This window comes from Schistocerca serialis, chromosome 1, assembly GCF_023864345.2.
Source record: "Schistocerca serialis cubense isolate TAMUIC-IGC-003099 chromosome 1, iqSchSeri2.2, whole genome shotgun sequence".
Lineage (NCBI taxonomy): Eukaryota > Metazoa > Arthropoda > Insecta > Orthoptera > Acrididae > Schistocerca > Schistocerca serialis.
This window is the reverse complement of record NC_064638.1, coordinates 627,298,404-627,312,816: the sequence shown is the minus strand read 5'-3', so window position 1 is coordinate 627,312,816 and position 14,413 is coordinate 627,298,404.

Here is a 14,413-nt window from a genome sequence, read left to right as displayed (position 1 = left end):
AACGGCACTGATTACGTATTTGCTTATATGTTCAGATGTGCTAACAAAACTAACGTGGTTCCATTTAAAAAAACGTAGGTTTGTGTTAAAAAAACATACTTCCGTGCATTTTTGTATGGTTTGTATTAAACAATTACACTAGCCCCTCTCCTCACGTTCGGTCGGTGGAATCGGTTCGTCAGTATTTGATGTGGTTTACGAAATATATCCAGCGGTAATGTTAGGTGACTCACCCTGTATTTACCCTGTTATTTGGAGAAAGAAAGCCTGTGAACGAAAGCAGAAGTTGGTTGGAAAACTCACCTTGATACCTGAACAAGGAGAACAGCTATGCTGCAGAATTTTCAGTTTGCGTTTTGCAGGCTATACATTGACTGATAAGATCCTTAAACTCCATGTTTTTCGTTTCCGCCAAGAAAACTGCATCGCAAACCGTTTTGAAGGGACCGCTGATCCTAAGTGGTTCGACAGTTTTTTGAAGAGGGACACTGATTGAGGTTGCATGACAGAGAGCTCAAAGACTTAAACCATCCCGGGCTGAAAAATTAGACAAATTCGTAGTTGCTCACCATTTCGCAAAAACGAAAGAAATCTTCAACAAATACGATTGCTTCACGTTTCAGAACGAGTGTACAGTATGGACAGATGTGGTAAGAGCTGGCATATTGGTATGGTGATGGGCAGAACCTACATTACACATTTTGCTTAAAATAGCTTACTACACAGAAAAACATACAAGATGGAAATAGGAATAACGATAGAACTCAATGAAAAAACACTGAAATAATGTTAGGAGCAAAAGTCGTGGCGTAATTGTGAAGTAATTAACAAAGACACTGTGTTTATATCACTGGATAGTTCATGAAATTCCATTGCAAAAACCAAATTACTTCGAAACGCTAATTATATCAGAGATGTTGTCATGATTTGCCAACCTAAAATTTGTTACTACTGTTATGAAAACACGTAAGTTTTAATTGTAAGTTTACTTATGTACAGCTAAACGATACGTAGAGAGATCTTGTGACTGTTGCAAGTTGCGTAAGGATTAACTCCGGTAGCCGTGGTCAGTCGGTATTACGTTAGTTTTAGCGCAGATTTACAAAATTATTGTGATGGTCCTGGATGAGATGTGGTGTATTCTTTGTAGAAATAAATTGGTGAATGATTAACTCCAACGTGTCGACTACATCATTTTAATAATTAGTATGCAACAAAAACTGTCTTGATGGTGTTGTTGTGGTCTTCAGTCCTGAGACTGGTTTGATGCAGCTCTCCATGCTACTCTATCCTGTGCAAGCTTCTTCATCTCCCAGTACCTACTGCAACCTACATCCTTCTGAATCTGCTGAGAGTTTTCATCTCTTGGTCTCCCTCTACGACTTTTGCCCTCTACGCTACCCTCCAATACTGAATTGGTGATCTTTGATGCCTCAGAACATGCCCTACCAACCGATCCCTCTTCTCCCCAATTCTATTCGATACCTCCTCATTAGTTATGTGATCTACCCATCTAATCTTCAGCATTCTTCTGTAGCACCACATTTCGAAAGCTTCTATTCTCCTCTAGTCTAAACTATTTATCGTCCATGTTTCACTTCCATACATGGCTACACTCCATACAAATACTTTCAGAAACGACTTCCTGACACTTAAATCTACACTCGATGTTAACAAATTCCTCTTCTTCAGAAACGCTTTTCTTTCCATTGCCAGTCTACATATTATATACTCTCTACTTCGACCATCATCCGTTATTTTGCTCCCCAAGTAGCAAAACTCCTTTACTACTTTAAGTGTTTCATTTCCTAACCTAATTCCCTCAGCATCACCCGATTTCATTCGACTACATTCCATTATCCTCGGTTTGGCTTTTGTTGATGTTCATCTTATATCCTCCTTCCAAGACTCTGTACATTCCGTTGTCCGCGGCTCGTGGTCTTGCGGTAGCGTTCTCGCTTCCCGCACACAGGTTCCTGGGTTCGATTCCCGGCGAGTTCAGGGATTTTCTCTGCCTCAGATGACTGGGTGTTGTGTGTCTTTCATCACGATTTCATCCTCAATCACTCAGAAGTAGCCGTAGTGTCGATAAAGACCTTGTGGAGCCGCGGCCGAACCGCTCCGCGAGGGGTCTTCCGGCCACCAATGCCATATGCTCATTATCATTATTATCCATTCCGTTCTACTGCTCTTCCAAGTCCTTTGCTGTGTCTGACAAAATTACAATGTCATCGGCGAACCTCAAAGTTTTTATTTCTTCTCCGTGGATTTTAATACCCACTCCGAATTTTTCTTTTGTTTCCTTTACTGCTTGCTCAATATACAGATTGAATAACATCGGGGAGAGGCTACAACCCTGCCTCACTCCCTTCCCAACCACTGCTTCCCTTTCATGTCCCTCAATTCTTACAACTGCCATCTGGTTTCAGTATACATTGTAAATAGCTTTTTACTCCCTGTATTATACCCCTGCCACCTTTAGAATTTGGAAGAGAGTATTCCATACAACATTGTTAAAAGCTTTCTCTAAGTCTACAAATGCTAGAAACGTAGGTTTGCCTTTCCTTAATCTATCTTCTAAGATAAGTCGTAGGGTCATTATTGCCTCACGTGTTCCGACATTTCTACGGAATCCAAACTGATCTTCCCCGAGGTCGGCTTCTACCAGTTTTTCCATTCGTCTGTAAAGAATTCGTGTTAGTATTTTGCGGCTGTGACTTATTAAACTGATAGTTCGGTAATTTTCACATCTGTCAACACCTGCTTTCTTTGGGATTGGAATTATTATATTCTTATTTAAGTCTGAGGGTATTACGCCTGCCTCATAAATTTTGCTCACCAGATGGTACAGCTTTGTCAGGACTGGCTCTCCCAAGGCTGTCAGTAGTTCTAATGGAATGTTGTCTACTCCCGGGGCCTTGTTTTGACTCAGGTCTTTCAGTGCTCTGTCAAACTCTTCATGCAGTATCATATCTCCCATTTCATCTTCATCTACATCCCCTTCCATTTCCATAATATTTTCCTCAAGTACATCGCCCTTGTGTAGACCCTCTATATACTCCTTCCACCTTTCTGATTTTCCTTCTTTGCTTGGAACTGAGTTTCCATCTGAGCTCTTGATATTCATACAAGTGGTTCTCTTTTCTCCAAAGGTCTCTTTAATTTTCCTGTAAGCAGTATCTATCTTACCCCTAGTGAGATAAGCCGCTACATCCTTACATTTGTCCTCTAGCCATCCCCGCTTAGCCATTTTGCAGTTCCTGTCGATCTCATTTTTGAGACGTTTGTATTCCTTTCTGCCTGTTTCATTTACTGCATTTTTGTGTTTTCTCCGTTCGTCATTTAAAATAAATATTTCTCCTGTTACCCAAAGATTTCTACTAGCCCTTGTCTTTTTACCTACTTGATCCTCTGCTGCCTTCACTACTTCATCCCTCAAAGCTACTCATTCTTCTTCTACTGTATTTCTTTCTCCATTTCCTGTCAATTGTTCCCTTATGCTCTACTTGAAACTCTGTACAACCTGTCTTGATATGCCGATGAAATACCAGGCATATTTCGTAAAGGATGGATTATGCATTTAATGAAAGTTACATCACCCATTCGACGAGAAACCAATACAGTGGTTATCATTCGAGTTTATTCATACAAGCTGGGCAGCCGCCTAAGGAAACCATACAAAAAAAAAAGAGGCTGAGAACCTGATACTGGTAATTACGCTGAGGCGGAGGCCTAGACCACTGTGCATTCGCTTCTTTATTATCTTTCCTTTCGCCCTCACATTCGTCCAGTACCTTTTCTTTTAGTAACTGACTTATTCGTAATCCTCACCAATCACATGTATAGACCTTTCATCTATCTTTCAATAACTGTCTGTTTATTTCTATTCTAATTACTTGACTCACTGTTAGTAATAAGCGCTTTTTCTTGTCTGGCGTCACATTACGTGCACATTGTGACAATAACACCAGCAGCTTCCAAGTTGTACCACGGAGTATTCCAGGTACATTGATAAAACAATACCTCTGGTCTCCAAGAAAAAACCGTACAAATGACGTCTCGCGCCTATAACGATGTGTGGGTTAGAGGGGCTAACGGTTTGAGTGTACCAATTAAGGGTATTAAAAAAATCAGTTCTTCAGTGTTCATTAAAAATAAACGTATGAAGTAAGAATCTAAGGCATCTGACAACAGCTATGACTGAAGGGAATCCCACCTGCGACTCTTGAAGCAAAAGATTAGAATAGTATGGTTATATGAAAAGAATGGCTCCTTGTAGGAATTTTCGATTATTAACTGATCTTAATGTACCTACGAGGAGATCAAAAGAAAGACCTCGTGATGGATGGGAGAAGCATCTTACAGCACCTCAAAACAAGAAATGTTAATGGATACAGAATTACGGAGCGGACGAAATCACATCCGGTTTGTTGAACCAGAGAAATGAATACGACAGCGATAGCTGTACGACGAACGCTCTTCCCGTAGCTGTTGCTAGATGGGGCTCTAAGAACAGTACAAGAAATGACCTGGGTATTAACTTTAACAAAATTGATAATACGAGGAATTTTTTAAGCATCTGAAGTCGTGTCTATTTGATATTAACTTAAATATCCTCGGAAAATTTGATTTGAGACTTTTTTTTTTGTCATCAGTCTACTGACTGGTTTGATGCGGCCCGCCACGAATTCCTTTCCTGTGCTGACCTCTTCATCTCAGAGTAGCACTTGCAACCTACGTCCTCAATTATTTGCTTGACGTATTCCAATCTCTGTCTTCATCTACAGTTTTTGCCCTCTACAGCTCCCTCTAGTACCATGGAAGTCATTCCCTCATGTCTTAGCAGATGTCCTATCATTCTGTCCCTTCTCCTTATCAATGTTTTCCACATATTCCTTTCCTCTCCGATTCTGCGTAGAACCTCCTCATTCCTTACCTTATCGCCGACCGAAGTGGCCGTGCGGTTCTAGGCGCTGCAGTCTGGAACCGCGAGACCGCTCCGGTCGCAGGTACGAATCCTGCCTCGGGCATGGATGTGTGTGATGTCCTTAGGTTAGTTAGGTTTAACTAGTTCTAAGTTCTAGGAGACTAATGACCTCAGCAGTTGAGTCCCATAGTGCTCAGAGCCATTTGCACCATTTTTTTTACCTTATCAGTCCACCTAATTTTCAACATTCGTCTATAACACCACATCTCAAGTGCTTCGATTCTCTTCTGTTCCGGTTTTCCCGCAGTCCATGTTTCACTACCATACAATGCTGTACTCCAGACGTATATCCTCAGAAATTTCTTCCTCAAATTAAGGCCGGTATTTGATATTAGTAGACTTCTCTTGGCCAGAAACGCCTTTTTTGTCATAGTGAGTCTGCTTTTGATGTCCTCCTTGCTCCGTCCGTCATTGGTTATTTTACTGCCTAGGTAGGAGAATTCCTTAACTTCATTGACTTCGTGACCATCAATCCTGATGTTAAGTTTCTCGCTGTTCTCATTTCTACTACTTCTCATTACCTTCGTCTTTCTCCGATTTACTCTCAAACCATATTGTGTACTCATTAGACTGTTCATTCCGTTCAGCAGATCATTTAATTCTTCTTCACTTTCACTCAGGATATCAATGTCATCAGCTAATCGTATCATTGATATCCTTTCATCTTGTATTTTAATTCCACTCCTGAACCTTTCTTTTATTTCCATCATTGCTTCCTCGATGTACAGATTGAAGAGTAGGGGCGAAAGGCTACAGCCTTGTCTCACACCCTTCTTAATACGAGCACTTCGTTCTTGATCGTCCACTCTTATTATTCCCTCTTCTTTTTTCAGAATCTCGAACAGCTTGCACCATTTTATATTGTCTGACGCTTTTTCCAGGTCGACAAATCCAATGAAAGTGTCTTGATTTTTCTTTAGCCTTGCTTCCATTATTAGCCGTAACGTCAGAATTGCCTCTCTCGTCCCTTTACTTTTCCTAAAGCCAAACTGATCGTCACCTAGCGCATTCTCAACTTTCTTTTCCATTCTTCTGTGTATTATTCTTGTAAGCAGCTTCGATGCATGAGCTGTTAAGCTGATTGTGCGATAATTCTCGCACTTGTCAGCTCTTGCCGTCTACGGAATTGTGTGGATGATGCTTTTCCGAAAGTCAGATGGTATATCGCCAGACTCATATATTCTACACACCAATGTGAATAGTCGTTTTGTTGCCACTTCACCCAATGATTTTAGAAATTCTGATGGAATGTTATCTATCCCTTCTGCCTTATTTGACCGTAAGTCCTCCAAAGCTCTCTTAAATTCCGATTCTAATACTGGATCCCCTATCCCTTCTAAATCGACTCCTGTTTCTTCTTCTATCACATCAGATAAATCTTCCCCCTCATACAGGCTTTCAATGTATTCTTTCCACCTATCTGCTCTCTCCTCTGCATTTAACAGTGGAATTCCCGTTGCACTCTTAATGTTACCACTGTTGCTTTTAATGTCGCCAAAGGTTGTTTTGACTTTCCTGTATGATGAGCCTGTCCTTCCGACAATCATATCTTTTTCGATGTCTTCACATTTTTCCTGCAGCCATTTCGTCTTAGCTTCCCTGCACTTCCTATTTATTTCATTCCTCAGCGACTTGTATTTCTGTATTCCTGATTTTCCCGGAACATGTTTGTACATCCTCCTTTCATCAATCAACTGAAGTATTTCTTCTGTTACCCATGGTTTCTTCGCAGCTACCTTCTTTGTACCTATGTTTTCCTTCCCAACTTCTGTGATGGCCCTTTTTAGAGATGTCCATTCCTCTTCAACTGTACTGCTTACTGCGCTATTCCTTATTGCTGTATCTATAGCGTTAGAGAACTTCAAACGTATCTCGTCTTTCCTTAGTACTTCCGTATCCCACTTCTTTGCGCATTGATTCTTCCTGACTAATGTCTTGAACTTCAGCCTACTCTTCATCACTACTATATTGTGATCTGAGTCTATATCTGCTCCTGGGTACGCCTTACAATCCAGTATCTGATTTCGGAATCTCTGTCTGACCATGATGTAATCTAATTGAAATCTTCCCGTATCTCCCGGCCTTTTCCAAGTATACCTCCTCCTCTTGTGATTCTTGAACAGGGTATTCGCTATTACTAGCTGAAACTTGTTACAGAACTCAATTAGTCTTTCTCCTCTTTCATTCCTTGTCCCAAGGCCATATTCTCCTGTAACCTTTTCTTCTACTCCTTCCCCTACAACTGCACTCCAGTCGCCCATGACTGAGACTAAAGGCCTATATGTCTTTCTTACAAAAAATAACTTCTGAAAGCACTCCTGTTGCGAAGAAAATAGAGTTGCTTGGGCTACTGAGATTTGTATTGATATTCTTGAGTAAATATCGCAATTTTTTTACCATTCAGCACTGCCTTCCTTCAAGAACGCTGTCCAATGTATAACGTTGCGGTGAGAATACTATAATATAGTTAACAAGTTTCGTGGTTAATTTTTATAAATGTAATGCGTTAAAATTATGTAAAAGATGTACTGTGTGTAGTGTTCTTTTTTTGTGTTCTTATGTTCCATGTGTTCGAGGACACTGAACCAACGACGGCGGATTGGCGGCTGCACAGTAACGGCAGCTTCGGGAGTTGGTAGCTGTACGCGCCGAGCACCACGCGACGTCGTTGATCCAGCAGACGCGACACAGATGAAATTATAACACTGTTAATAAGAAAAAGAACTTGTTGCTACTGCAATTTTGCTCAGGACATGTCTGTATTCCACTGAAGTCAGTCATTGGATGGAAATGTATACCACACTATGTGTATTGTGAAGAGTTATCAATAAACCATCGGAGAAGGTAATTATTGTGAAAAGAAAAAACATGCTGTTGAAGATTTTTATTTTTGAAGTGTGTATGCTTGATGTTGGTTGTCAAAACTGAATCAAGATCCTGATCAGATAAAAAGGGGAACGCAGGGTTAAATACTTCGCAACCAAGAAACATTGGAAAATCATGTGCATGCTCCTTTTTTTAAAATTAAGATGTGATTAATTTGTTCTCATTATTTTGAGTGAGTTTTTTTAAAAACAGTGGGAATAGTTAACGTTATTCGGAAAATACTTGACAGTTTTTGAAATTTAATGAAAGTTTAATAGTGACAAGTGAAACATTTTGACAGTTTCGATATGTGAATCAGAGAAATACTTAACGCTACTGCACGCTTGACTGTGTAGTAATAGCCGAGAGCGTCTCTGGTTGTCTTGACAGCGGAAACTGCAATATATCCGAATTTGAAAAATAGTTTGAAATTGATATTTGCTACATGAATACTTACGAGGGAGTAAAAGCAATTAGTGATCGTTTGTCCTTTTTGAAAATACGAACCAGTAAAATATAGATGATAATTCTTCGGAAGATACAACAGCAAATATCGGCCCATTGAATATAATTGATAGCACGATCGGGAAGATCTGTTGCATACATTTTTGTGATCAGTACGTGTCCAGGTGTCCACACATCGTAGATTGTTCTTTTCATTCTGTTTTCAAAATTTTGAAGTACCTGTTTGTTTACTACGCAAGCGTTGTAATCTTTGGAGAGCTTATGTCAGAGATTTCCTTGAATCTTGAATATTGTTTCTCCGACTCTGGTCAAATTTAAGTCTTCAAGTGCGATCAAGGTGCTTACTGTCTGATCGTCTGGTGTTGCAGATATTGTTGTGGTGGTTCTAGCTGGAAACAGTTTGCGAACTCTCGCAACGAGCTTCCTTGCTGTCATTTAAAACTTCATTGCATCACCTACACTTTGCCCCTGCTTTATAATATTTTTTTATCCTAATTTGCCTTTAGAAACTGAAACGCTGTTTTAAAGATGACCTCTCGTGACATAAAAGAATATGTAAAAATTACGCATCCCTGATCCATATAGAGCTTCTTTTTTCCATTTCTTCATCCTAATAAAGAACGGAATGTTAGGTTGTCTGTTTCTCTGTAGACACTAATAATAATCAAAAACTAGTCATAAATATTAGCAAACTGGCTTGTAACTAGAGAGAGATTTAAAACTACTGTTGGTAAGGATGCAGTGACACACCCATTTCTTTGGTTTGCATTCATCATACGGACGGAGCGGCAGCCCATCTGTTCATGTGTCTGAGAATTACGTGAAACAGAACATGAACACGAGTTCCTAATCGTGAGGGAATTCGTAGGTAACCCTGGAAGGAAAATAATGAATTATTAAGCTCATTTAACTAGGTCTCCATATAGGCCTACGTTTTTCAAACAAGTAGCATTGGTTGCAAATATGTAACATTACCTGCATTTCCAACCTATTTGGCTTTACCATCGTACTAAATACAAAGTGTGGTTTTTGAACTAGTGCGATTATCATCCATCTCTGCCAGCGAATTTTCTCTTTCTTTGACCCTAGAAACTCGCTAAAACTTGTCAACTCTGTATCATTGGCTACTTCAACTTGGTTTCTACGAATTTAAACCTTACGGCTCCGTCTTTCTTTTCTTTCTGTAGCTGTATCATGTGAAAGACTACTGATGTGACTGAATCCAATCATGGTATCTAATTTACAAAATCATCACTCGTTTCTCGTGCAAGCAATAATGGATTTACTGAAATAGCATTCGGAAATGCCTAAGTAGTACATAAATATGTCTTCTACTGCCAGAGTCTCTCGGTGTTTGGGTATGTTGCTTAAGAATTCACTCACATTTTAGTATCTATTGATAATAGCTCCTGTTTGGGTGCATCCACTCTGATTTCAAAGGATACATCTAGTTCAGCATTTCTTTACATTTCTCGTGAAGTCGCTTTATTACTATAGTATGATAAAGAATATGTCATAAATGCTTATTCTTCTTTAGACACCACAGAAATGGGATCTACGTAGGAATAGTAAGGTCCCTTCTTGACGCAGGGACCGATCGTTGCTTCCTGCCGACGCCGCCGAGAAACATTAGTGTGTTTTCTTCTGTGAATTTTACAGAACTGAAAATATATGTATTTTCGACGAAGATAGTTCACAGTAAAATGAGAGACGTACGTACTTACGGCTACGCTGATTTGACATTGCTCGTAACTTCCCATTTGCTTCTCTTTAAGACAAGTAATCCTTTCTTCTAGGAGTGCTAGCCTTGCAAGTGTCACAGGAGAACTTCTGTGAAATTTGGAAGGTAGAAGACGAGGTCCTGGCGGAAGTAAGGCTGTGAGGACGGGTCGTGAGTCTTGGCTGGGTAGCTCAGCCGGTAGAGAACTTGCCCACGAAAAGCAAGGATTCCGAGTTCGAGTCTCGGCCCGGCACACAGGTTTAATCTGCTAGGAAGTTTCATACTTGTCTTTGCTTTATAGTTTCATTCCAATAGATTACAACTTATGTTAAATGATCCCACGACCAAAGGTATTTTTTCCTAACATTTATTGAGAGCTATGTATGATTGTCAACGTGTACTGGTATTGGGAGTTGGATAGATGCGTTTTCGTCTGCACACATCACCGAAACAGAACAATGTGCAGGCGCAAAGAAAAATTTGGACAATATTCTTTATTTTTCAAACATCGGATTCCATTTTCTGAGAGAGGTAGGACGGGCGTCTATGGTCGTCACGTGAGATTATTCGTACAAGAACAGGAAGAAGAAACTGTTTTGCGAGGCAAAATTCACCCGTGCACTGAGCAAGTGTATTTTATGATAGGACTATGTTCTGAAAATAACGATATCCTAATAAGGAAAAATCAGTGACGTCACACACATTAACCGTGTCGAGCTGTGGTATACTATTTTCAGTAGACTATTCACTGGCTTGTTGTCTCTACGCAAACGCTGTCTGTCTCTGTAGACCCCGATGTCTCCAGTAAGTTGAACGCAGTCATTTATTCCTTCTAGGATCCACACAGCTGTTTCAAAATGACCTCCTGTGCGGTAAGATGCACGTACCAATAGTGCCAGTGCTCAACATTATTTACGACATGCATTGTTAATTCTGTTTGAAATTGTGAATTACTTCAAATTTACCCACAGTTTTCAGTTACGTATTTTGATAGGTCGATAATGATTTCTGTAAGTATATGTTATGTATACCTTCGTATAGTCTTAGTGATAGACAAACAAATGTACTACACTTCGTTCTTCTTACTGCAGTGATTTCCGTTTACGTCCGACTTTGTGACAGTATTGGGTCTGTTTTTCTGAGCTTGAGGCGCACCCGTCACTCTTTGTTTTGTCTGCTGTACAAGTGACATAAACACAGAATGAACGAGAATGCATTTATTGATCCCAGACGCAAAACGAGTTTGTGCTGATGACTTCGTCGCTTTGTATGAGGTCGGCAGAAAGGAAAGAAGTTGGAACACCAGAAATGTAATCTATCTAGACACTTTTCTGAGACTGGTTTCTATTAACTATCTGATTTCTCCTACATTATATGCAATAACACAAGTATTTTCGAAATGTCTCTTTTGTTAGAATGACGCTCATGCATTACATACACTGGTCATAAACAGTTTGAAGTATTTAAGAGTAATTTTCAGGTACTCTACGAAACATAAGACACGTAAATTACAATCCGAATGGATCAATACATACAGATTCTATAATTGAAAGTTTATCCTCTTTAGAAAGTCGTATTTCATAGTTATAGGTTCATTTCTCGTCCTTCCATTATCTCTCTACAATCTACTTCATTTCTAATAGCAAATTGACTACATTGTATGGCAATATGTCAGTACGCCATTTACATAATTTTATGGTATGGCTTGCGTCAGACTTCCCATTAGACCTATGTGACTCGATCAGACTGAATACAAGCGGTCCTTAAAATTGAGCAGAAAATTCATTGACCTTCATCTCATTCTAACAGCGTTCAAAACTTTCGTACTGTGATGTATTATCTCAGAAATAATAATAATTATAGTAACCATAGCTTGCACTGTGCGATTATACGTGGCAACGACAATGAGATTGTGCAAGACAGTATAAAAAGGCCGCACTGTGGAACTGATAGACTTCTTGTATGGTAATCTGCTTGAGTGCTAGCGGTGTAACAAGCTGATAACAAAACGTTACTAGTGTGATTTCAAATTGGAATGGAAACATGACGTAACATTCACAAAGAAAATGTCTAGTAGAAGAAAAAGTGAGAGGCAGCGACGAGACTGTAACACAAGTACGTCACAGCTACTGATGTTTGTTTTAGTTTTCCTGTAGTTATACGGCAGATACTGTATATATATATATATATATATATATATATATATATATATATATATATATATATATATATATATATGTGTGTCTGTGTGTGTGTGTGTGTGTGTGTGTGTGTGTGTGTGTGTGTGTGTGTTTCCTTACAGTGTAAAGCTGAATACTTCAATAAATGACTGCCACACATTACAAATATACAGTACCCATCGGTATTATTTTCTAATAAAAATTAAAACTAAAACCTGTAGCTCAAAGGTTTTAATAAATTAATGTTGAGGCCTTCTGTGGTAATACACGAGTATCAAGTTGCCAATGTTTGTGTGACTGTCTGTTTAAAGGTGGCTGTATCAATCTAAAGATTTAACGATGTGCTACAGCGGTAGTTTCAATGTTTTATATGTTCGAGAGTGGAACGGTAGAGAGATAGTATGAAGGTAGTTCATTGAACCCTCTGCCAGGCACTTTATTGTGAATAGCAGAGTAATCACGTAGATGTAGATGTAGATGTACCTCTGTTCATAGAAATGAGAGTGAGTGGTGCCAAGTAATCTAAATTAAAAAAAACTTGTATATTATCTAAATTTGGAACAAAACAAGTCGTCATCTAAATACGCCATGTGGATGAAGAGCAAAAATTCCGCATGGTGTGGGAAAACATATGCAAGCTTTCACTGCTTACATTCACTTATAAAGGCCTATTGGTAAGTGTAAGGCTAATTTCTTGTCGATGTTTACTTTTCCATCTGTCCGTTGCTGCTTATACTGCATTCATGTTAGGATGAAATACGGCAGAGTATTAGAAGATAATTTGTTGCAAATTCGATAACGTTACTGTTATGTGTTACTTTTTTTCTGGAATTTTCAAAGGCAAGAACTGGAAATTGAAATCTAGCTTTTTAAAGTTAGCTAAATTCTTAGTCGTATTTGCAGAACATGAGAGTAATAGACTTTCCTGATGTACTTAGCTATTATTTATTTAATTACGAAAAGGTTTCAGCTCCTTAGCCGTTTGTCAGGTGACAACTAAATGTCTAAACTTGAGACAAATAACTTCATTAAAATGCTCCCTAGACGGTCAATTATATTGTACAACATTTCCAGATGCGCAATAATATTAAACGTGTAGAGATCAGATTTGAGAATATCAAAAACTTTCGAAATACATTCTGCGGCTCGGAAATATCGTGTTAGGTTTGTTGTTGTGTGAAAAATGAGACGAAAATATTTTAAAAAAAATTAATTAATACATACTGTGTATACATACTTACCGGAATATAATTCATTAGTGTACGTATTATTGCATGACACGTTTCATTAGCTATATCTCAAATACTGCAAGGTAAAACTGCACTTTTAAATTCCAAGTCTTCGAAAGAATTGTCAGTAAATCGGGATCCTAGCGTAATACAAAAGCGCAGACTTTGTGGAACTCCGTCTCACGTATTATTTTGTTTTTTTGATGATAGGATATGGGCTATGGGCGCCCGCAGACGTTTATACTGGCGGGGGGAGGGGGGGGGGGTGGCAAAGAGCAAGTACTTATGTATGGGGACACCAATTTATATCGGGAGAATAATTTGCAATAATATATCAAACGCACGACATTATTGACAATATAATCGATAAAGTAATTGTGCACTCTTGGAAGACTGTCAACAATATTACGCCATATTGCTGTGAATATTATTGACCAATTAGGGACCACTTAAGAATAAGTCTGTGCGCACGACGTCTCACGTCACTTTCTTGTGGATGAAACATTCAGTTGCTCCCGTAGATGATCAAACAATTTGTCAAACTTCGCATGTTTAGCAGCTTATTTAGCAGTGTGGTGCTCTGTTTGACGTGTCTGTCAAACAAACGCTATGTCTGAAGTGTTGGGAGAAATTTGATTGACAGCTGATTTAATAAACAAGTTTTAGCGTTTACGCTGGCGCTTCTCAAATAAATGCCATTTGCTGGCCAGATATCGAAGATGAGGAACTGTAAAAATGTTGATTTTCAGTGAAGAAGACATATTTTGGAAATTAAGCTCAAAGAATTATATGAACAAAAACAAAAATACTGCCACTATGATAGAGGAAATGTGTCTTCTCCATACAAATAATAAAGCGGAAGACGTAAACAAAATCATCTTATTACGCACAAGAAGCTGCAAAACATTCGTTATTAAATAAAAGACGATTACAGACTATCATGAATGTATTTTCTTTTCGATACCTA